At 41.6% G+C, this 24,107-nt stretch overlaps 1 protein-coding gene across 3 annotated transcripts in view; it reads left to right on the forward strand.

Annotated features, from left to right (window-relative positions):
- The window catches only part of LOC309558818 (glutamate receptor ionotropic, NMDA 2A-like), a gene marked incomplete at its 3' end in the record, with an annotated part of 1,171,100 nt that overhangs the window by 12,629 nt on the left and 1,134,364 nt on the right, over positions 1–24,107 (forward strand). The gene's annotated exons all lie outside the window — the stretch shown is intronic.

Genomic DNA, 24,107 nt, shown 5'->3' on the forward strand with positions numbered 1-24,107 from the left:
AAAATAATCCTTCTGAAGAGAACGATTTTGCCTAATACTAGTAAACTGACTCTTTGGAATGGATCTGAGCCAGGAGGGATGATGACAACTCCCCAGCCAAATGAAACTTTTTTGGTCTATATCCTTAAAATAAGTAGTAGTTGCAATCAAACCATCTCTAACTTCTATTCTCAAGTCCAAACAATGGACCTAATGTTGACTAGCCTTATGTTGACTAGTCTAATGTTGTAATACAATACCCAATTCATTCATGTTAAGATACCTAATATACTCTTTAAAGAATCCATATCGCCATTCAAAGGAGGATGTCATCTATATACCTACTCCAACAACTAACTCCGGTCTGCAATCACAATAGATGATGTCCTCATCCCATTTGGCCATAAATAAAATGGCAAATTTGGTGCCCATGGCCATACTTCTGTTGTGTAAATAATAGCACCCTCCAGACCAGAAATAGTTGTGCCTCATAGCAAAATAGTACATTTATTAAGAGCCACAGCCTGGGAAAACAAGCATGTTCATTTGTATTTCTTTTTTCAGTCTGTTTTGTTACAGTTTCTGAACTATTACATATGTTATGCAAAATACAATGATGAATATAAGCACAAAAGTGCTAGTTGCTAGCTACAATACTATACGTGTTCTAGCACTACAAATACAGTATTCCATTTATTCCAATCAATGGTATTTGCAATGCATTGAGTCAGGGGTGTACCTGTTTGACCAGCCATGGTAAAGGACTAGCCTTTTGTGATAGAAATTTTGGTAGACTAAGAAATATGTAAATGTAAGTAGACCATTAGTCTTATAAAGCAAAGGGTAATGCTCAGAGTGAAGTAACCCATAACAACCAATCAGCATTTATCTTTCACTGATCGGACTGCTCTAAATGATTAAGAGGGAAATATTTTTGGTTGCAATGGGTTATTATTTTTTAGACATCTTTTTAAGCCAACAAAAAAATAATAAAAAGAAAAACCCATGCTCACAGTAACATTAATCAAGTGAAAAAACCCAGCAGCTAACTAATACACTGTAATATACAATATGCAATTCAAAATAAAACAGCACTAGACAACACTAGGTCATTGGATAAAAAATGCATGCTTCCCACAAATCAAAACATTAACCAGGACAGAACCAAACATATAAATATTTATATGCATCATGCATCCATCCTAACGCATGTGAAAATAAATAGTACTACAATCCTTTAAAACAAACAGTAAACACCATAAACTGAATATGTGAAATCAGAACAGCACCAAAATTATTAGTAATGCAAACAATGTGCATGAACAAATAGTGCTGTAAAAAGTCGACAATCCCAATGTGATTTTAAATAAGCTTAGAAGATGATCAAAGTCTCCTTATCACCTGGTTAAGCCCCAGTGATCAAAAGGAAAAGCACTTATCAGAATGCCTTGACCCCCATGAATAGAACAGACAAGCATAAAAAACAAATCCTACAGCTCTATTCCTTCCAGATATTCGGGTTAAATTTCCAGATTCACAATAATATTTAGCATGCCCAGAGAGAAAAGAGGCCAGCCATAGTGTAAATCCGCAAAACAGTTGTTTTTTTAAAATAGACTTAAAAACTCACATAGAAATAAGATCAGTAATGCTTATCTGCACATGTATAGTAGTTCTGACTGGCATCGCCAATACGCATGCTGATATCACAGTGTCCAGGCCCCATCCCTAAGCGTTTCATCAGAATATGACTTTCTCAGGGGACCCGGACCCTCCTAACACCTATTCTGATTAACCTGTGAAAAAAAGAGGTGCATATTTACCTATTTGAAGCCAGTTCTACTCCTCGTAACCAATTGTGTCAGCCAGCGGTAACTCCTGGGTTGAGGAGAGAACATTTGATAGAGGACTCCCATGTCCCAGCCTTTGTCGTCTCTCTCCTGCAGCCGCCACTGGCTTACACAGGGGAGCCAGATACATGATGGGACTAGGCTGAAAGTAGGTAAGTATATACATATTTTTTACACAAGTTAGTCAGTATAGGTGTTGGGAGGGTTGGGGGATATTTTTCGGACTAGTTAGTATGGAAGTTTTGCATGGAATTATAGTTTAAAAAGATAACCTTGATTTGCTAACCTTAGTTTCTTAAATAGGAATGTTAAATGTTTCTGCATTATGTAAGGTTTTTTTGGGTCTACATCTTGACAGTTGCTGGCTTATATTCACATAAGCCAGTTGTAGACATCAGAATAAACATTCTCCTAAACCGGCAAATAAAAATGCATTTTTGGATTTTTATGAACATTTTTTTTTTTTATTGGATGAACAGCAGGATAGCAACCCAAAAAAACCTTACATAAAACAGAAACATTTAAAATTCCTATTTAGGAAACTAAATCCAGCACAAATTATAGATTCTTTAGAACTTTTCTTACAAAGCCCTGTCTGCAACAGTTACCTATTTCAGTTAGACAGATCTGTGTATAGAGGTAAAGTTTAACAATGTGTCTCTCACATAAACATATTGTAAAAATGTCAGTTCATCTTGTCAATTCTATAGCTACCACTTTCAAAGAGAAAAGCGAAAATTACAGTGTATATCTGGGTGAAAACACTAGCACACTTTTCATATTACATTAGAGAGTTCAGACACTTTGAAATGATGAACTGCTCCACATGAAAGTCTTTGTACATTATGTGCATATACAATGCCAATTACTCATCTGTCAAAAATAGTGTGGGCAATTTAACACTAGAGCGCATTTTGTGTGTTACCTTAGTGCTTGTAATATTATAGAGCTCATTTGTGAGTAGCAAATGTTCTTGTCTGATAGGAATACACTTGTCTTTGTGCACTTTAGCGTTTTTATGTGTAACAGGTTAAATGTTAGTTGCGTTTTATTATTGTACATTTTTTTTATATTTATTATTCTACATTTGTTTTCTAACACATACTACTTGTTCTATGACCATTAACAAAAATATAGTTTCACATATTTCCTTTTTTTTTTGGGGGGGGGGGGGGATAATCAATCTAAATGATCTGCAAAGGTCATTATAAAATAAAGATTAATTTTACACTGAGTAATAAGGAAAACATCTGAAGAAATGACAAAGCATGCTTCATAACTTTGCAAATCAGTTCAGCCTGGGAGCATTTAAGGTTGGTAATGCATATGTGTTAGTGTAATTTCCAGAAATTTTGCATGTACTAATATTTCTTAAATCATCACAGAAAGAAATGTTTCAGGAATTAACAGTTCAAAATGTTTAGTGGTCTTGTTGATACTTAATTCATAAAAAATACCTTTAACTCTTTCCATCGCTTGATCATTTCATATATAACCCAATATAACTCAATGGAAATCTGGTATTGTCCAGGTAAAGCACTGGACATGTTACATATTAGCTGATTTGAAACAAAAAATTGTGGGGTCTGTCTTTCAATGAGATACCAACCTGACATACCAAGCACTCAGGCACCTTGGTTGGAGGACTGTGAGAAAATTGCCTGTTTTTGCTTGACCTAATGCTGAGGACCATGTTCCCAAAATAGTAAATGTGGGGGTAATATATGTTACTTTTTAGGAATACCTTCTGTATAATGGTCTGTAATGAGTGGCTTCATGCCCATGTTCCTCTTTTTCTTTCTATGGCACTGATAGGATGGGACAGTAGAGGAAATAACTGATTGTAGAAACTGAGGAGAGGAGCATGACAGCCTTGTTGCATTTGGGCCTGGCTGTAGTTGTGATGGCTGCTACTCTATGCCAAATATTAACATTACTTGTGCAGCCTCAGCAGTAGCTTCTGATATTAGTATTTGAGATGGAAAATCATATTTGGCATTGACTGCATTTGTATATACCTTTTTAAAAAATACAATTAGGTATTTTAATTGCATCCCAATTCTAGAGAAAATTTAGTAGCTTTTCCTCTTTATTACTGCAGCAATTCTGCTACTATAAATGTTGATTCTTCTTCGCTACACCCTGACCCCACTGTCCATAATAGCAGAAGGCAACTGCGAGGACATGGGGCAAAGTGAGAATCTAATATAATACTTCATAGCACTGGGTATGTCTACGACAAGATTCTCAACTTGTCTAATTATAATCATAGCTTTGTGTGTGCAGTTTTTTTGATCCCTGCAACTGTGGTCTATCCTGTTATTTGTCTCAAATGTGTAACCGTAAGAACTTCTACAGTTTGCCAAATATGTTATGCTCATTTTATGCAGACTGGGTTCAAAATTCAAAGGAACATAAGATATGTGCTTTAATTCCATGGTAATTTTTTTAGGAGGAAGGCTCTAGAGAACAGCAAGCTATTAAGTATTAAAATGGTATTTAAGATTTATACCACTCACTGTTAGGCTGGTAAACATCATTCAGATGTATTTATCATGGAAATGAGTGTGAAAGTAACATGCTTGATGGAAATTCAGTTATGCTTTTGAATAGTTAATTTCATTTAAATGCAAATGTAGATTCAGTCCAATAGAATGCATTACTTTGTATGTGGAACGTTATTGGAAAGATTATTTTAAAGGGGAATTTAAAGTCAACTTTTAAATGTACTGTTTAAATGTGTTATTGTATGTCAATAGCACAAAGTATTTACCTCATATTTTTTAATCTATAATGGGCCACAAGTATTATAACTGCAAGTAACAACAATAAATTAAAACCAGTTTGAACTTTCAGTTTAAATGAGTTAATACACATTTCGGGTGAATCAAAACAAAAATTGTTTAGACTTACAAGTCATTTTCTTTTTGAAGCAGTCACAGCCTGGTTAGAAAAGTCGGTTCCCTACTAACATGCTCCAGAGAAGGACCCTTGCTCTTTGTCTCTAGAAGTAGTAGCCCTCCTTTAGAAGTGTGGCACATCCCCTTCTAGGTAGAAGCTTAAGCATTCATATCAAAAGGGGGCATGATATTTGCTGATTGCATTACTTTAAGTCTGACTCAGTGGAGGGGGGGCATGCTAGATCTCAGTAGAATGTTAATAATTGATTAAGAAATTGAAAAATGCTAATAAAAGTGTTTTTTGTGCCAACTTGTAGTAGCATTTTTGTAGTTTATAGAAGCTTTGAGGAGTGTTTTGGAGAATTTGAATTTTGTTCCAGTTTTTACAGTAAATGAAGAAAAGAAGAAAAAAAAAGCTCAACAAAAGCTGCTTTAGTAGAAGTGTTTAGAAGCATTTAGGAGCATTTAGAAGTTTTTTCTGCCAGGAAAATGCTCGCAAAAACTCTACTCTTAAATGCTGAAATGTGAAAAACGCTTCAAGCTTAAAATAGCGTGCATGGACACACAGGATAAAACTATTAGCTTCTAGGAGCAGAAAAAAAACATGTTTTTAATTGCTTCTAGGAGCTTAAAAAAACACTACTGTGCGTGGAGCCTTAAGCTGAAAATTGGGTTGGTTTTTAAAGACACACTTTCATAAAGAAACATTTTTTCAGCTGCTCAGATAAATACAATGTTTACAATTAGAATCTTCAAAAGCTGCATTTGCATAGAAATGCATTATACCTTTTGTAACAATGGTGTAGGTTTCTTTAACCACTGACACTTTCAGACAGCCCTTACTGCTCCCTCCTCCATCCTGGCCCACTATTGTGTCTACCTGCTACCTGTTAAGCCTCAGGGTTTCTGTGAATGACAGCAGGAATCAGGCATGTACAGGGCATCTATATACACCACTGTTACTGATATTGTCCAAGAGAAACAGATAAAAAAAGCACTAGCCGATTGTCTTTAAACTGGCAATGGCAGGGACTGGCCGAATTTTGATCCATGCATGGCCACTCCCACTCGACAGAAGTCGATCTAAATCAATCTGTCAAATGGGAATGTTGGAAAATTTTTCTGCAGCCACTGTTCAGTGTAATCTGACAGCAGAGAGTCTCAGCTGTCAGAATACAGGGAGGATTCCTCTATCTACTTTACTTGTGTGGATGGAGGAATCTGTTTGTTTGTTTTTTCAGTCAGTCCACAGACTAATAAAAAAATAAGTAATGTAGGGCCAGTGGCCATATATGGTCCATCATTAATTATTAATACAAGAAACATCAGGAAAATAGACTTTATATCTTTCTGTGGTCCTCATTTTATTAATAATTAATGATGATGGTCTGAAGACAACTGGATGGTTGGCTGGTTCTCTTTTTGTCTGTTTCCCCTTAGATTTCACAGCCAAGGTTACTGCCTGTTTGTTTTTCGTGAGGAAGGCACTTTATCATAGAGCTTTCAAAGTTCAGTCACCAAGCTCAACCAATGCTCCTTGACAGTCAGATAGAAGATTCAAGTCAAGAGCCTCACATCCACCTTTCCTTGAATGAGTACACCACTGATAATATGCATTACCATTTCAATAGGCATTGTAATCCTCAGGCATTGGAAGTTCACCGGCAGTAGCCAGACACCTTTGCAACATCAGGGCCAGTAGAAGGACGACTACAGAAAGCCTCTGTCACCCCCAAAAAATGTCACAGGGTGAAGTAATTACAGGGATGTTATTGACAAAATACATACAGAATTTCTATAACAAAGCCAAATGCTAGTTTCAAATATTTTTTGTACGTGAGCAGCCTGAAATGATTTATCCGATAACAAAATCTCTTCAACAGGAGATTAAACTAAAATGTAATTCAGATCATGCTATACTGTTTTAGTTGGAGTGGTATAGGTGTTATTTCACTGCAGGATCTTACCTAAAGCTTTGCTCTGCTGTGTGGTGGCATGGTTAGTACTGGGCTTGGTCACCTGGCAAGTGTCCTGTTTCTTGGTTCACTGATCACTAAACATTTATGGTACAGTGAGATGACCACTGGCCTTCTGAGCTAAGTAAATGCCTGTTTTTACCTGGTACAAATTAAATGTACAGACCCAGTTCTATAGATTCTATAAGGTCATGAGCTGCAGGGCCGGACTGGCCTAGCGGGATAGCGGGAAATGGGGCCGCTTGGGGCTGCGGCTGCAGCGGTGCCCAAGACCGATCCTGGGCGAGTGCACAGCGGGTGCGCCGCGAGCTGAGGCAGAGGGGAGGGACGCCAAAGTTCTCCCCTCCCACCTCCTCCTCTAAAGTGCCCGGTGGCTGGAGCTGAGCTGAGTGTGTGTGACAGCCCAGCGAGCACACTCCCTCCTCCCCTTTAGGGACAGGAGAGCAGAGGGGAATACAACTTCCTCCTCCTCCCGCCCCTGTTTCTCGTGTCTCAGCCTGGCCGGCCCCGCCCACTCTCCTATGCTCGGCAGTCGGCATGCAGCTGTGCCTGCCAAAGAGAAGGAGGATGTGTGGGCGGGAAATATGAAAAATAGCCTGCTACACATTCCCAGCTGTGTCAATGATCAGCTACCAGATTCCCAGGTGAGCGATCTCTGCTCTGTGATCACTGAAGTGAGCTGTCCCTATCTCCCTCCCTTCTCTCCCCTATCTGTCTCCCTCCCCTTCTCAGTTCCTTCAGCAGCTTCCCAAACTTCACTTTTCAGCACTTAGGCAGCCAATAATGACAAATCGGGTCTGCCTGTCAGTTTTTCTAGGCAGACCCGACCGTACCATCCATTGTTCTTTATGCAGCAGCCAGCAGCAGATGTCAGTGGAAATGTGTCTGCTAAAACCCACCAGCATCCAATCTGGTCCAATCTGCTAAAAACAGACGGATGGGGATCCATTCCCCATCCATCCAGCGGATCGGATCAGATGTCAGACAGATGGAAATGGACAGTCGGCACATTTCCATCTGACTGCCCCACAGAGAATAGCAGGCTGTGTCTATGTCCACTCTGCATAGTGGGGTGGACATGGACCTGTCATCCACCTGCTCAGTGAGGATCAGTGGAGGGATCCCCGCTGAGCAGGCAGATCCGCTGGATGGTGTCTGCCCAATCTGAAAGGGGGGCCTTAGATTGAATGAAAATAAAAAATTCCCCCATCTACACATTCCAAGTGGATGGGGGAATCCTCCCACTGTGGACCAGTGGCAGAACTACCAGGATAACAAAAGTCGCATATGCGACTGGTGTTCCGTTATCATTGGGGTTCCCAGCCTCCTCTTGCTGTCCTATCCCTGCTATTGAGCAGCGCTGGTCTCTAAATCCATGGCTGCGGCAGCAGCAGAATTGGACACACTGCTGGGTACTTTATGGGGCTGATGAGCGCATGTGCAGGAGGGCCAGCACACATGGCTGCTGAACTTATGGTTGATATGTGTGATTGTACTCTTGATGCTAATAAATACTGTGTTTAGTAGATCCAACTGGGAGAATCACCTGGATCACATCCCGATTGACATGTCAATAGAGAAGGCTTTGCAACATTACTGCTGCTAGATGACAGGAGGGGTCTCAGTTGTCTACAACCAATAGTGCAAGCTCTCCCCCGCATGCACCCATCAGCCCCATAATGTAACCAGCACCTGGGTCCTAATAGACTGCCACCACTGGCGTAGAGACAGAAGCCAGACCAGCATTGCCAAAAGCAGGGGCAAACAGCAAGAGAAGGCTGGGTAGCTGGCAGTGGCGGAACGCCAGGTCCCGGTCACAAGTGCTACCTTTGCAATCTTGGTAGTTCTGCCACTGCACTGGACCCTTATGTGGAATTCCCTGGTGTGCTGGGGACATATCACTTGCTTTCTGCCACCGTAGACAGTAGGAAAGGGGCCCACAGCAGAACAGATCAGTGGGAAGGACTGATGGGGGAGGGGGGCCCTTCAATGTTTCTTGCACCAGGGCCCTGTAAGTTCTAGTTACGTCCCTGATACAGTAAGAGGCAGTACTGTGGCAGATGGTGAATTTGTAAGGAATTCTGGAACAAAGCCAAGTTTTCAGAGGGTGGACCTTTCTCTATCACACCCCCCTCTCTTCTCAACCCCCCTTTCTCTCACCACCTCTCCCTTACCCCCCCTCTCTCACCCCTCTCTCTCTCACCCCCATTTTTCTCTCACCTCCCCCCTCTCTCTCTCACCAACTGTCTCTCATACCGACCACTCTCTCATTTCCCTCCCTTTCTCTCACCCCCTCTCTCTTTCTCACCTTCCCCCTCTTATCCCCCCTCTCTCTCTCACCCCCCCCCATCTTTCTCTTACCTACCCTCTCTCTCACCCCTCTCTATCTTCCCCACCATCTCTTTTACCACCCTCTCTCTCCCACCTCCTCCTCATACCCCCCTCTCTCACCCCTCTCTCCCTCCCCCCTCTCTCACCCACCCCCTCTCTCTTACCCCCTCTTTTTCTCTCACTCCCTCTCACACCCTGGTCTCTTTTTCTCTCACTCCCTCTCACACCCTGGTCTCTTTTTCTCTCTCTTAATCCCCCTCTCTTACCCCCCCTCTCTCCCACACACCCCTCTCTCTTTCTCCCCCACCCTCTTCTATCCCCCTCTTTTTCTCTCACTCCCTATCTCCCTCTCTCTCTTACCACCCTCTCTCTCCCCCCCTTACACCCTTCTCTCCCCCTTCCCTTTTCTCTCTGTCTCTTATCCCTCGCTCTCTCACCCGCTCTCTATTTTTCTCTCACCCCCTCTCCCTCTCTTACCCCCTCTATCTAATACCCCCACCCCCTCTTTCTCTCACCCCCCCTAACTTTCACACACCACCTCTCTCTTACCCCCTCTCTCTCCCCCGCCTCCCCTTATTTACTCTCTCACCCTCTTTGTTTCTCACTCCCATCTTCCTCTCTCCCCTTTCCCCATTATACTCCTACTTTCCTATCTCCCCCATCTCTCCCTCCTATTCCTATCTCTCCTCCCTCTCTCCCTCCTCTCTTCAGCAGCCATCTTTAAACTGAAAGTTATTTTACAAGTCATGTGTCCACAGATAGCAGCCATCTTGGCCATGACGTATCCAATTTAGGGTGTGCCCCTATCCTCAATTGATCAATTACATTTGGAAGGATTGGGAAACAGAGATTTCGGGCACAAGAGTTTTGTTAAAAAGATTTCTTTTATTCAACACAAAACTAAATATTTTAAAATCATAGAAAAATACAGGCAAATAATTGTGTATTAAGGACACAGTGAGACCACACAACAATGGTCTATGTTGTACAATATCTCAGTGCATAGAACTTATAAAAGTCGATTTACATACAGTTCAAAGTACAAGATCATTAGTAGTCATATAATCCTTGGAAACGTATTGTTTGATATCAGAAGAACCGCCGACGGACACCCAAGCAGTATGGTGCCGGTCAGCGGGGTCGACTGAAAGTATAAGTTAACATTCACCATGTAATATATGACCTTTGCTCGACATGTTTCGCTTTCTTAGACAAAAAAGCTTCATCTGGAGCATATCATTTCTTTTGTCTGTGTGAGAAATAACAGTATTTAGATAAACTACATATATATGTTACCTTATTTTCAGTATGTTATAATTACACTTGCATATCATTTATCTTTCCTTTTGATTACATATAATCGTCTTACATCTCTCAGATAAGTCCTTCTATTTTTGCAATATCAACACAATATAACATTGGGTCTTAAGTTGCATTCAGACACTAGGGGAGTTTAGGGGAAAGAACGGAGGCTGCCAATAGTGAGTATATGTGGGGATCCATGCTGTAGTTATAGTATAAGCATATATATCCTATTTATATACCTGGTAAATGGACAGAAAAATGTATACATACCTGTACATATAGTAATCAGGCACATATCTCAATTTCCATAGAGAATTCTTTAACGAGGAGGACTGTGCGTTTTGGGAAGCTCAAAAAAGGCAATGTATAGTGACATAGTAGTGAGGGTAGTCACTCCATGTCTCATATCTGGGTGGATGAGAGCAGAAAAACAATGTTTCTCAGAGTAGTAAGCGTTTTTATTCTATGATATCACTTTAAGGGAAAGCCCATAGGAATGCTAAGCCATAAGCTCGAGTGTTTTAAAGTGGTAAAGTCAGTATGCCTCATGCTTGTTATAAGAGTGTGTAAGTACCTATAGAGCCCATAACCCATCTGCCCTAAAAGGGGGGGGGGGGCAACAGACAAGACACATAGTCATTCTGGACCGTAAGAGTAGACAGGTGCCATGCGTTTATAAACGATTATACACCAACATACAGATTTTACCCATTCGTGTATGGGTTACCCCTATAGGAAAATATATATCATGTATATTGATTTGCTTTGACACACATATGTGAATATGTGTGTGTAATCAATTTAGTATCCGGCCCACCCTCCTCTATAATAGTAGGGGGGTGACCAGGGTTATATATAGATAAGCAGTTGCTACATAGGGTCCAAGATGAGTACATGCAAAGCGTACTTAGAATAAACATAGGTAATAGACATAGTGGTAAATATATAGAGTGCCACCCAAAATGATAGATCCCCATGCAGTACGAAAGTTCCAAACATATACAGACACCTTAGCAATGCTCACCAAACTTAGGAAGGACCAGAGCTTAAGTAAGTCTACTCTTACGGTCCAGAATGACTATGTGTCTTGTCTGTTGCCCCCCCCCCCTTTTAGGGCAGATGGGTTATGGGCTCTATAGGTACTTACACACTCTTATAACAAGCATGAGGCATACTGACTTTACCACTTTAAAACACTCGAGCTTATGGCTTAGCATTCCTATGGGCTTTCCCTTAAAGTGATATCATAGAATAAAAACGCTTACTACTCTGAGAAACATTGTTTTTCTGCTCTCATCCACCCAGATATGAGACATGGAGTGACTACCCTCACTACTATGTCACTATACATTGCCTTTTTTGAGCTTCCCAAAACGCACAGTCCTCCTCGTTAAAGAATTCTCTATGGAAATTGAGATATGTGCCTGATTACTATATGTACAGGTATGTATACATTTTTCTGTCCATTTACCAGGTATATAAATAGGATATATATGCTTATACTATAACTACAGCATGGATCCCCACATATACTCACTATTGGCAGCCTCCGTTCTTTCCCCTAAACTCCCCTAGTGTCTGAATGCAACTTAAGACCCAATGTTATATTGTGTTGATATTGCAAAAATAGAAGGACTTATCTGAGAGATGTAAGACGATTATATGTAATCAAAAGGAAAGATAAATGATATGCAAGTGTAATTATAACATACTGAAAATAAGGTAACATATATATGTAGTTTATCTAAATACTGTTATTTCTCACACAGACAAAAGAAATGATATGCTCCAGATGAAGCTTTTTTGTCTAAGAAAGCGAAACATGTCGAGCAAAGGTCATATATTACATGGTGAATGTTAACTTATACTTTCAGTCGACCCCGCTGACCGGCACCATACTGCTTGGGTGTCCGTCGGCGGTTCTTCTGATATCAAACAATACGTTTCCAAGGATTATATGACTACTAATGATCTTGTACTTTGAACTGTATGTAAATCGACTTTTATAAGTTCTATGCACTGAGATATTGTACAACATAGACCATTGTTGTGTGGTCTCACTGTGTCCTTAATACACAATTATTTGCCTGTATTTTTCTATGATTTTAAAATATTTAGTTTTGTGTTGAATAAAAGAAATCTTTTTAACAAAACTCTTGTGCCCGAAATCTCTGTTTCCCAATCCTTCCAAATGTAATTTAAACTGAAAGTGCCCAGCAGCTTCTATGAATATTAGCCTGGATATTCAATGCAAGCTATGCAGCAGTAGATATTTAAATGCCCCCTCTATGCAGCTGAGCTGCAATATGTAGGTGGGGCTTTGTGTGGGTGTGGCTTGAGTTTGGGCAGAGACACAGGGGCCCCACAATCTCCTATTGCCCAGGGGGCCCCATGAGCTGTCAGTCCACCCCTGCACACAAGGCTTGGGTCTAAAATGTTCGGCGGCCACTGTAAAGTCCCTCCTTCTAGACTGTCTCCTGTGATAAATGGATTACTGATCCAATGCTGTGAAATTGAATCTGTGTAATGTGTATCATAGGAGCTGGTCTAGGATGCAGGACTTTGTTACAGTGGCTGATCCAGGCAATTCAAATCCAAGCTCCCTGATCCTGCAGGAGATTGCTAATGTGTGTGATCCAGGCACTGGTAAGGCTTCATTTGGTGGACACTGATAAGGCTGCATTTGGTGGGCACTGGTCTCTGACCCTCTCTTGTATTTATGTCTGCAGTCTCTGACCATCTCTTGTATCATGTTTGCAGTCTCTGACCATCTCTTCTATCATTTCCTGAGTCTCTAACCATCTCTTGTATTTATGTCCGCAGTCTCTGACCATCTCTTGTATCATGTCTGCAGTCTCTGACCATCTCTTGTATCATGTCTGCAGTCTCTGACCATCTCTTGTATCATGTCTGCTGTCTCTGACCATCTCTTGTATTTATGTCTGCAGTCTCTGACCATCTCTTGTATCATGTCTGCCATCTCTGACCATCGCTTGTATTTATGTCTGCAGTCTCTGACCATCTCTTGTATCATGTCTGCAGTCTCTGACCATCTCTTGTATCATGTCTGCAGTCTCTGACCATCTCTTGTATTTATGTCTGCAGTCTCTGACCATCTCCTGTATGTCTGTGGTCTCTGACCATCTCTTGTATCATGTCTGCAGTCTCTGACCATCTCTTTGTATCATGTCTGCAGTCTCTGACCATCTCTTGTATCATGTCTGCAGTCTCTGACCATCTCTTGTATCATGTTTTCAGACAGTCTCTGACCATCTCTTGTATCATGTGTGCAGACAGTCTCTGTCCATCTCTTGTATCATGTCTGCAGTCTCTGACCATCTCTGGTATCATGTCTGCAGTCTCTGACCATCTCTTGTATCAGGTCTGCAGTCTCTGACCATCTCTTGTATCAGGTCTGCAGTCTCTGACCATCTCTTGTATCAGGTCTGCAGTCTATGACCCTCTCTTGTATCATGTCTGCAGTCTATGATCATGTCTGCAGTCTATGACCATCTCTTGTCTTTAATAATGTCTGCATTTTTTGAGGGGGAGTCTGGAGAGGAGTCAAGAGTTGGAGTGCCGCCAGGATGGGGGCCATAGGAGAAGTCAGACATATGTGAACTGTGGAGAGGAGACTATAGGATAAAAAAGGAGCCACCAAGCTGGAGCCGACTGACTAAGCCCTGCACAGTACACCTGAGAGGAGGTCAGGGACAGCCCCGCAGGCCAGTCTGGGGGGGGGGGGGGGGGTCAGTGATGTAAGGGGGGAGTAAATACAGTGTTGTAAGAGGGCATTGATATAAAGGCCCCCCTTATATCATTAACCCCCTCTCCCACATTCCCAGAGTTCCTGGGGTCCCCCTTGATGATTGCTCCACTTTTACCACTTATAACCAGAATTTTCTCAATAATGCTATGGGGCTGGTATTAAATTATTTCCAGGGCTGGTTTTTATTCCCAGTCCGGCCCTGATGAGCTGTAATATGTCAGTTTTGTAACAGGATAGTCTCTTCATGTTCAACCTCTTTCTTGTGGGCCAGTCTTTATCTATGGTAGCCTCTTCATATGACAGTTTCTCTTGACTATTAAAAATCTGTATAAAATAGTAGTTGTAATGGGATTGTCTCACTGTTCTTTACATAGCACTATCTCTGATTAAAGATTTGTTGGTAACAAAACAGTCTCTTGTACTGTGTCTTGCCATTAAAGAGGTGTTCCAGCTGGGGAAAAAAAAATAAAAGTCAGCAGCCACAAATACTTTAGCTGCTGACTTTTAATATATACACACTTACCTGTCCAGGGAGCCCGCAATGTCAGCACCCCAGCCGATTTTCGGATCGGCTGCTGGGTGCTGCTACCACCATTCGTTCTAAGGAAAACCAGCAATGAAGCCTTTCAGCTTCACAGCCAGTTCCCTACTGCGCATGCGTGAAGCCCGCTGTGCATTCTAATTGGCTCAGTGGCAGGGCAAGGAGAAGGGGGAAAGAACTTCCAAGGGATGGCACTGTGGCGCTGTCACCCAGAAGTGGGGAAGGGTACCTGTCAAAAACAGGTACCCCTTACCCTCTCCCCCTGAAAGGTGCCAATGAGATGAGCTGTAAAGTGATTAGAAAGGAAAACTTTTTTTTAAAATAACAAACATGTTATACTTAGCTGTTCCGTACAATAGTTTTACACAGAGCAGTCCCTATCCTCTTCTTTTTGGGTCCCCCCCCACCAAGTACCCCTAATAGCTAGCCTTTTGCTATAGCGGCACTTAAGCAGGGCAGGACACTTATGCAGAGCACAGCTCGCCCCTGCTTTCTTCTCTCTACTGGCTTTAATTGACAGCAGCAGGAGCCAATTGTTCCTGCTGCTGTGTGAGCCAATGAAGAGACAGAGACCTGGGAGAGCTTCTGCTCTCATGTACATCGCTGGTTTGAGATGGGGATCAGGAAAGTATAAGAGGGGGCTGCTAGCTGGCATTCACTATGAAAGACTTTTGCAGTCTCACAAGATGCCATACCATGAAGTGCTAACAGGTGAATTTTTAGCTCAATGTCATATATATATATATATATAGTAGGCACTAAATATAATAAGGTCCTCTGATTTTCACCTACCTCCTCACTCCTATTCTTGATCTTCCCACTTTGTAAAGGATGACACAGCAACCTTGACTTTTTTTATTGTGGAGCAATTAAATGACAGTTTCTCAGTTTATTTTCAAAAATTCCTTGCGGAGCACAAAACACAATGCAACGTTTGACCAGTAGCTGGCAACAGGAGATCCTAATCACAATCTGCATTTTACAAATATTGCTTTACCTTGCAGAGGGGTGAGATATAGACAGAGATTTCTGCACAGCTTCTCCACTATTTAGGGCTACATACGCACAGGTATAATAAAATAATCCCTTTTATGCTGGCAGAAAAATCCGGTGTAAATAAATGCTTAGTCTCTTGTGTATTAACACGCTTTCACATGTATTTTTCTATGCACTAGATTCATAGGCATATGCCATTTTATGTAATTTAATTTATTGAATAGAAAATAATTTGTTCTATCCACAAGAAATGCATGTATATGTGCATTTTCATGCATGTGTTAGTACACTTCTCTCTGAATGCAGCTTTGGGGCAGTGTATTATTATTATTAATATTGTTATTATTATTTACGATTTATATAGCGCCAACAGTTCGCACAACACTTTACAGTATAACGGGAGATAGTACAGTTGCAATACAATATAAGAAGGTTAGTGGAGCTTACAATCTAATAGGGTGGGGAAAGTGGTGCAAAATGTGATAACTGTGAGGAATGAGCTGATGGAAGATTAAGAAAGACCAGGCCTTTTTCTATTTATTGCTTACAAGTTAAAATGATTGCTTACAAGTTAAAATCAGTATTTTTTGCTAGAAAATTACTTAGAAACCCCCAAATATTATATATATTTTTTTAGCAGAAACCCTAAAGAATAAAATGGCATTAGTTGAAATATTTTATGTCTCACTGTATTTGCGCAGTGGTCTTGCAAATGCAATTTTTTTGGGAAACAATACACTTGAATTAAAAAAACAAAGCAGTAACATTTGCTCCATTTTTTTTTTTTATGTATAACGTGAAAGATGATGTTATGCTGAGTAAATAGATACCTAACATGTCACTCTTTAAAATTGCACACACACACATGAAATGGCGACAAACTACTGTACTTAAAAATCTCCATAGGCAACAATTTAAAAACTTTTACAGGTTACCTGTTTAGAGTTAGGCCCCTTTCACACGAGCGATCTGATCAGATACGCCTGTCAGTTTTTTAGGCGGATCTGATCGGATCCCCCATGCATCCCTATGGGGCAGCGGATGTCAGCGGAGACATATATTCGCTGACACCCGCTGCCATCCGCATCTGATCCTGTCCGTGAAACCTGGACGGATGGAAACCCTATTTTTCCATCCATCCAGGGGATCTGATCGGATGAGAGTGGACAGGCGTCTACTTTCATCTGATTCCCCCATAGAGATGCATGGGGCTCTGACATCTCTCTCTCCGCTCTGTGAGATGTAACCTTCCTGCTCAGCAGGGATCTGTGTTTACAATCCCCCGCTGAGCAGCACGGATCCGCCTATGGAGGCGGACTGTGTGAAAGAGCCCTAACAGAGGAGGTCTAGTGCTAGAAGAATGGAACTTGCTCTAATGATCGCGGTGATACTTCACAAGTGTGGTTTGAACACTGTTTATATTTGCGGGCCCGACTTACATATGCGTTCGCTTCTGTGCACGAGCACAGGGAAATAGGGAGCTTTACATTTTTTTTCTTATTTATACTTACTTATATTTTACTTTTTATTTTTTATTTTTACACTGTCCCTTTATTTTATTTTTTTGATCACTTTTATTGCTGTCACAAGGAATGTAAACATCCCTTGTGACAGTAATAGGCAGTGACAGGCAGTGACAGGTAAACTGGAAGTGAGGTTGTGACGTCGCTTCCGGGTTATCACATCCAAGACCCGATCAAAGCCGATTCTGGCTTTGTTTGGGTCTCTGGCCTGCCAGCGGACATTCTGGCTGGTCGCTCAGGTTTTCCTAGGGTACGGGAGATCCTGGGTGGAGCAGAGAAGGGGGTGTGTCCCCGGGAAGGGGGGATGTCCCCAGGTGTCCCCTCCCGCTGCTTGTAATACCAGCCGAACAGCTACTTTGCCCCATTGGTTGTTATTACAAGAAAGCCGACATTTGCTTTAAAAAATGGTACCGGGGTTAATGCCTGCAGCGGCAGGCATCACCCCAGTACAACCACTTAAAGGAAAATTATCAAAAAATGAGCAAAAAATCAATCTGAAGAGATTGAAAAACCTGCACTGAAGAGACTATGTAAACATATTAGGGTCATGTGTCATGGCATTCCTCTCTCTATCCTATGTAAAAACACCTGTCCCCTAGAGACTGTTGCAAGCTCCTTTTGCCCCCCTTTTCTCCCACCGCTGTTAAGCAATCCTTAGACAGTTGCTGTGAAAACCTCTCCACCATCAGGAGCTCTGTAGAAATCATTTATTCCTCAGGCTCCACATGTGTCCCAGGGCACTAGAGATTATAAAGTGAACAGTATCAAATAAAAGAGTGCATAGTAGAACTTCCTGGGACAGGACATTGCTCAGCATGCAGGGTTTCTAGGGAGAGGTGAGCAGACTGAACAGTGCAGTTCAAGGGACAGGGAGTCACAAAGTAAAGGGCTTGGTGATATGTGGACAAATGTTGCTTTGGCAAGCAGTGCTGATCCGAGCACTGCTTAAATAGAATCACTGATTGCAAGAGTAGTAAGTGGAGACTGGTCCTATATCAGACAGCAGGTGGAATCAGGTGCTGCCTAAGGCTGCCAGATCAGTGCAAGAGTCAGGTGATAACAGACCATGAGACAATGGGACCACAAGTAATAGTTCAGTTTCACAGTAGTAGAAAGGTTGGAGCAGTCCACCTTTCTATAAGACTACAGAGAAACATATAATCTTCAGAATGAAATGTGCCATCTTTGTCAGATGGTCCACTGACACCAAGATGGTATTAAATCCTTTTGGAAAGAGGCAATTCTACGATGAAGTCCAAGGACAAAACTTCCCATGGAGTTTGGGGTATTGGTAGACTGCATAGTAGACCGGATGGTCTCGTAGTGTCAATTTTGGACCTGGCACAGACATTGCATGAAGAGACGAATTTTTGTATAGATGTTTTCATGTCAGGCCACCAGAATTGCCGGGAAATCAAATTAAGAGTCTTTGTCATACCCATATGTCCTGCCATAGGCACATCATGAGATAATTCCAAGATCTTGGTGCGTAGGGTAGGTGGTATGTAAAGTTTGTCGTTGTAGTAGAGGAAGCCTTCTGCATCAGTATTTAGTTGTGGTGGGGGTGAATCCAAACTTATACCATGCAAAACCTCTTCCTTCAAGGAACGGACAACTCCAATAATGCGTTTGTGAGGTATTATAGGAACGGAAGGGATTTCAAAGTAGTTTTCTTCAGTTAGTCGTGATAGTGCATCCGCCTTTTTGTTCTTATCTGCAGGTGTGTAAGTCACTAGGAAGTTAAACCTTAGAAAGAATAGTGACCATCGTACCTGTCGGTGCGAGAGAGTTTTGCTAGTCTGAAGATATTGGAGGTTTTTATGGTCCGTGTATATAATTATTGGTAATTGGGTGCCTTCGAGTAAATGTCGCCAATTCTCCAGAGCCAATTTTATAGCAAGCAGTTCCTTTTCACCCACGGGGTAATTTATCTCGGGACTGCTTAGGGATTTAGAAAAAAAGGCGACTGGATGAAGTGGTGAAGTGTGGGTTGGTCGTTGGGAGAGTATTGCTCCTACTGCCATGTTTGACGCATCTACCTCCAGAATGTATTGGAGGGATGGGTCTGGATGGCATAATATGGGAGCGGAAGTAAACCTTGTCTTTAACAAGTGAAAAGCTTTATTGGCTTCTTCTGACCATTTGAATGTTTTTTTTTATGCTAGTGAGCTGTGTGAGGGGTCTCACAATAGCAGAAAAGTTTTTAATGAACTTCCTGTAGAAATTTGAAAATCCCAGGAATCGCTGTAGCGCCTTGCGTGTGGTTGGTGTAGGCCAATCCTGAATGCAGGATATTTTACTCATGTCCATCTCGATTCCTGTTTTGGATATGATGTAGCCTAGAAAGAGTACCTCGTCTTTATGAAACAAGCATTTCTTCAGTTTCACATAAAGGTTATGTGCAAGCAATCTCGATAGTACAAGTCTTACATGTCTTATGTGTTCAGACAGGGATCGTGAATATATAAGTATATCGTCCAGATATACCACAACACAGACATCTAGTAAGTCTTTAAAAATATAGTTTATAAATCGTTGGAAAACTGCAGGGGCGTTGCATAGCCTGAATGGCATCACAAGATATTCGAACAATCCGTATCTGGTTCTGAATGCAGTCTTCCACTCGTCTCCATCACGGATTCGAATGAGATTGTATGCTCCTTTCAGGTCCAATTTTGAAAAATAGGTAGCTCCACGCACCTGCTCAATGAGCTCAGGGATAAGCGGTAGAGGATAGCGATCTTTTATTGTGATAGCATTCAATTTCCTGTAGTCGATGATAGGTCTGAGACTTGAGTCCTTATTGCGAACAAAAAAGAGTCCTGCTGCTGTGGAAGAAGTGGAAGGTCTAATAAAACCTTTTTCCAAATTCTCATCCAAATAGGTTTTGAGATGGGAAAGTTCATCCTGTGAAAGAGGATAAACATGACCGAACGGCAATTTGCTATTTGGGAGTAGATCAATGCTACAATCATAGTCTCGATGAGGAGGTAATGCTTGAGCATTTTTCTCAAGAAAAACCTCAGAAAGATCCTGATAACATAGTGGTGCAATCTCATCTGTCACCATAGACAGAATCTTCCCGGAAGACAGGAGGTTACACGTTTCCTCGCAATAGCAAGAGAGGAAGGCCAAGGACCGTTCCTTCCAATCTATGGTTGGTTGGTGTGTGTGTAACCAGGGAAGTCCCAAAACAATGGGAAAGTGGGGTGAAGGTATTAAATCGAAGGTAGTAGTCTCCCTATGAGACTCGTTAATAGTGACTAGAAGTGCTTGTGTCTGATCGGTGATTGGACCAGAGGATAACGGAACACCGGTAATAAGACTTACTGAGACAGGTTTAAGTTTAGAAATAATAGGAATTTTATTTGAAGCAGCAAAACATATATCAATATAATTTCCACAAGATCCTGTGTCAATCATGGCCTTAGTAGTAATCCTGTTCTGGTCCCACTGTAATGTCAAACAAACAAAAATGTAAGGGTTAGTGAATGAAGTTGTCAATCCCCCTAGGAGGACATGTGAACACTCACCCTTCTTTTTGTTGACTAGGGGACAGACATTTATCTTGTGATCCGGGGATGCACAGTACAAGCAGAGATTTTCATATCGTCTTTTGGCTTTTTCCATAGTTGATAGCGGTGGGCGTATGGTTCCTACCTCCATAGGAACGGGGTTAACGGCCGGAATCCAAGAGGAAACGGATAATGGCATTCCCATTTTCTCAGCCTTTCTTTCTCGTAGTCTTCTATCTATGGTAATACTGAGTTGTATTAATGCATCCAGGGTTTTAGGTAGATCCGCTCGGGCGAGCTCGTCCTTAACGGCTTCTGATAGGCCAAGCCTAAATTGGGTTTTCAGAGATGCATCATTCCATTCTGAATCAAGGGTCCATCTCTTGAATTCCGCGACAAAGTCTTCTACAGGCCTCCTTCCTTGTTTCAAGGATCTTAATTGAAGATCGGCAGTACTCTGCCTATTGGGGTCATCATATAGGCTAGTGAGTTCTGCTAGGAACAAGGCATAGGAGTTGAGAAGCTGGTCGTTTTTCTCAAAAAGAGAGTCTGCCCAGGCTCGAGGATCGCCTGTTAGGTAAGAAATAATAGTACAAACCTTAATGTGATCAGTAAGGTAGGTACGAGGTTTTAGCAAAAAAAGTAACTCACATGCGTTTTTAAATTCGCGACATTTTTTGCGATCGCCTGTAAATACCAAAGGGGGATTTATCTTGGGTTCAGGGGACTGAGCAGAGGTAAGTTGTGTCAGTCTAATTACCTGCTGCGACAGAGCCTGATTGTCTTCTTTTAATTCAGCAAGTGCGTGTATTAACGCAGATACTTGCTGTTTTAATTGTGTCACCTGAGTGGTTATTTCTGCTGAATCCATTTGTAGGTTCGTTCAATCTGTAACGCTCCTGCGTTTCATGTATGGTGTGGATTTTCAGCTGCAGAAATATTCCACTTCAGTAGTCATGTAAGAGAGATGCTGAGATACCATTCCCAACCTCAATGACTCATCATGTGTGGAAGGTCTTAATTCAGCTAGTAAATACACACACTCAACAAGCTGGTTCCTAGAGTGACTTTATGTATGTAGTAACACAGTGATGAAGATTTAAGAGACAGGTTGAGTGGAGGTGGTAGGTGACAGACACTTGAAGGTAAGACAGTAGCAGATGGATGCAGGTAGGTTTAGCAATCATGTATGGTAGCAGATGACAGAGTAGCAGGTGGACATACAAAAGTGATCAACCCAGTGCAGGAATAAGTAGCAGTAGTCTTAAGAGCTAGCAATCTAGATATGCAGATGTGATAAATAGTCTTTACTATGCAGAGCTAGATAGTGTAAGCTTAGTATAAGTTTATAGAGGGTTCCCCTGCGGGGTACTTAGCACTAATAGCAATACAGCCGAAGGTTGGTTCAGGAGGAGCGGATGATCCGGAAGCGGGATGCAGGGATCAGCGCAGCGAGGTTCCGTCAGCGAGGTATGCTTGCAAGCACGAAAGCTTCAAGCCAAGTTAGCATCCAGGTAAGGGTGTTTGAACGAACACATGTGAGTGAGAACCGGCGATTTAAATAGCCATCTAGTCCGGCGCTGAGTGATGACAGCTTCAGTCTTAAAGGTGTATGCGCACCTTTCCAAAAGAGAATGGTGGGGCGCATACACTTGTGAAAAGAGTAATTTAGGGTACCAAAGGTACCGGAACATTACAATGGCCAGCATTACTGTAGAACCTACTAGGTGAAAAGGAATTCCTGTTTCTCAATATATAATGATTTTACTTCATGTCTTGTTGCTTAACTCTTGTTTAAATATTAGCACATTGCATAAAAGTAATAGCACATCAGTTAAACATATTGATTTGATTGATCTTCACTACAGCGTGTGTCAACATTTTGGACGAACTGCAATTTATGGCATGTTGCTGTGAACACTAAGAATTATTTGGGAGCAAAACCATACAAACAATAAATAGCTGTGTGTTTGCAATTAATGTGTGTATAAATCTAATTAAATGGGAGCAACACACATACAGTTCCTTGCGAAAGTATTCGGCCCCCTTGAACTTTGCAACCTTTTGCCACATTTCAGGCTTCAAACATAAAGATATAAAACTGTAATTTTTTGTGAAGAATCAACAAGTGGGACACAATCATGAAGTGGAATGAAATTTATTGGATATTTCAAACTTTGTTAACAAATAAAAAACTGAAAAATTGGGCGTGCAAAATTATTCAGCCCCTTTACTTTCAGTGCAGCAAACTCTCTCCAGAAGTTCAGTGAGGATCTCTGAATGAGCCAATCTTGACCTAAATGACTAATGATGATAAATAGAATCCACCTGTGTGTAATCAAGTCTATGTATAAATGCACCTGCACTGTGATAGTCTCAGAGGTCCGTTTAAAGCGCAGAGAGCATCATGAAGAACAAGGAACACACCAGGCAGGTCTGAGATACAGTTGTGTAGAAGTTTAAATCCGGATTTGGTTATAAAAATATTTCCCAAGCTTTAAACATCCCAAAGGAGCACTGTGCATGCGATAATATTGAAATGGAAGGAGAATCAGACCACTGCAAATCTACGAAGACCTGGCCGTCCCTCTAAACTTTCAGCTCATACAAGGAGAAGACTGATCAGAGATTCAGCTAAGAGGCCCATGATCACTCTGGATGAACTGCAGAGATTTGCAGCTGAGGTGGGAGACTCTGTCCATAGGACAACAATCAGTCGTATACTGCACAAATCTGGCCTTTGTGGAAGAGTGGCAAGAAGAAAGCCATTTCTTAAAGATATCCATAAAAAGTGTCATTTAAAGTTTGCCACAAGCCACCTGGGAGACACACCAAACATGTGGAAGAAGGTGCTCTGGTCAGATGAAACCAATATCGAACCTTTTGGCAACAATGCAAAACGTTATGTTTGGCGTAAAAGCAACACAGCTCATCACCCTGAACACACCATCCCCACTGTCAAACATGGTGGTGGCAGCATCATAGTTTGGGCCTGCTTTTCTTCAGCAGGGACAGGGAAGATGGTTAAAATTGATGGGAAGATGGATGGAGCCAAATACAGGACCATTCTTGAAGAAAACTTGATGGAGTCTGCAAAAGACCTGAGACTGGGACGGAGATTTGTCTTACAACAAGACAATGATCCAAAACGTAAAGCAAAATCTACAATGGAATGGTTCACAAATAAAAATATCCAGGTGTTAGATTGGCCAAGTCAAAGTCCAGACCTGAATCCAATCGAGAATCTGTGGAAAGAACTGAAAACTGCTGTTCACAAACGCTCTCCATCCAACCTCACTGAGCTCGAGCTGTTTTGCAAGGAGGAATGGGCAAAAATTTCAGTCTCTCGATGTGCAAAACTGATAGAGACATACCCCAAGCGACTTACAGCTGTAATCGCAGCAAAAGGTGGTGCTACACAG

This window comes from Pelophylax lessonae, assembly GCF_965119305.1.
Source record: "Pelophylax lessonae genome assembly, chromosome: 6".
Taxonomy (NCBI): domain Eukaryota; kingdom Metazoa; phylum Chordata; class Amphibia; order Anura; family Ranidae; genus Pelophylax; species Pelophylax lessonae.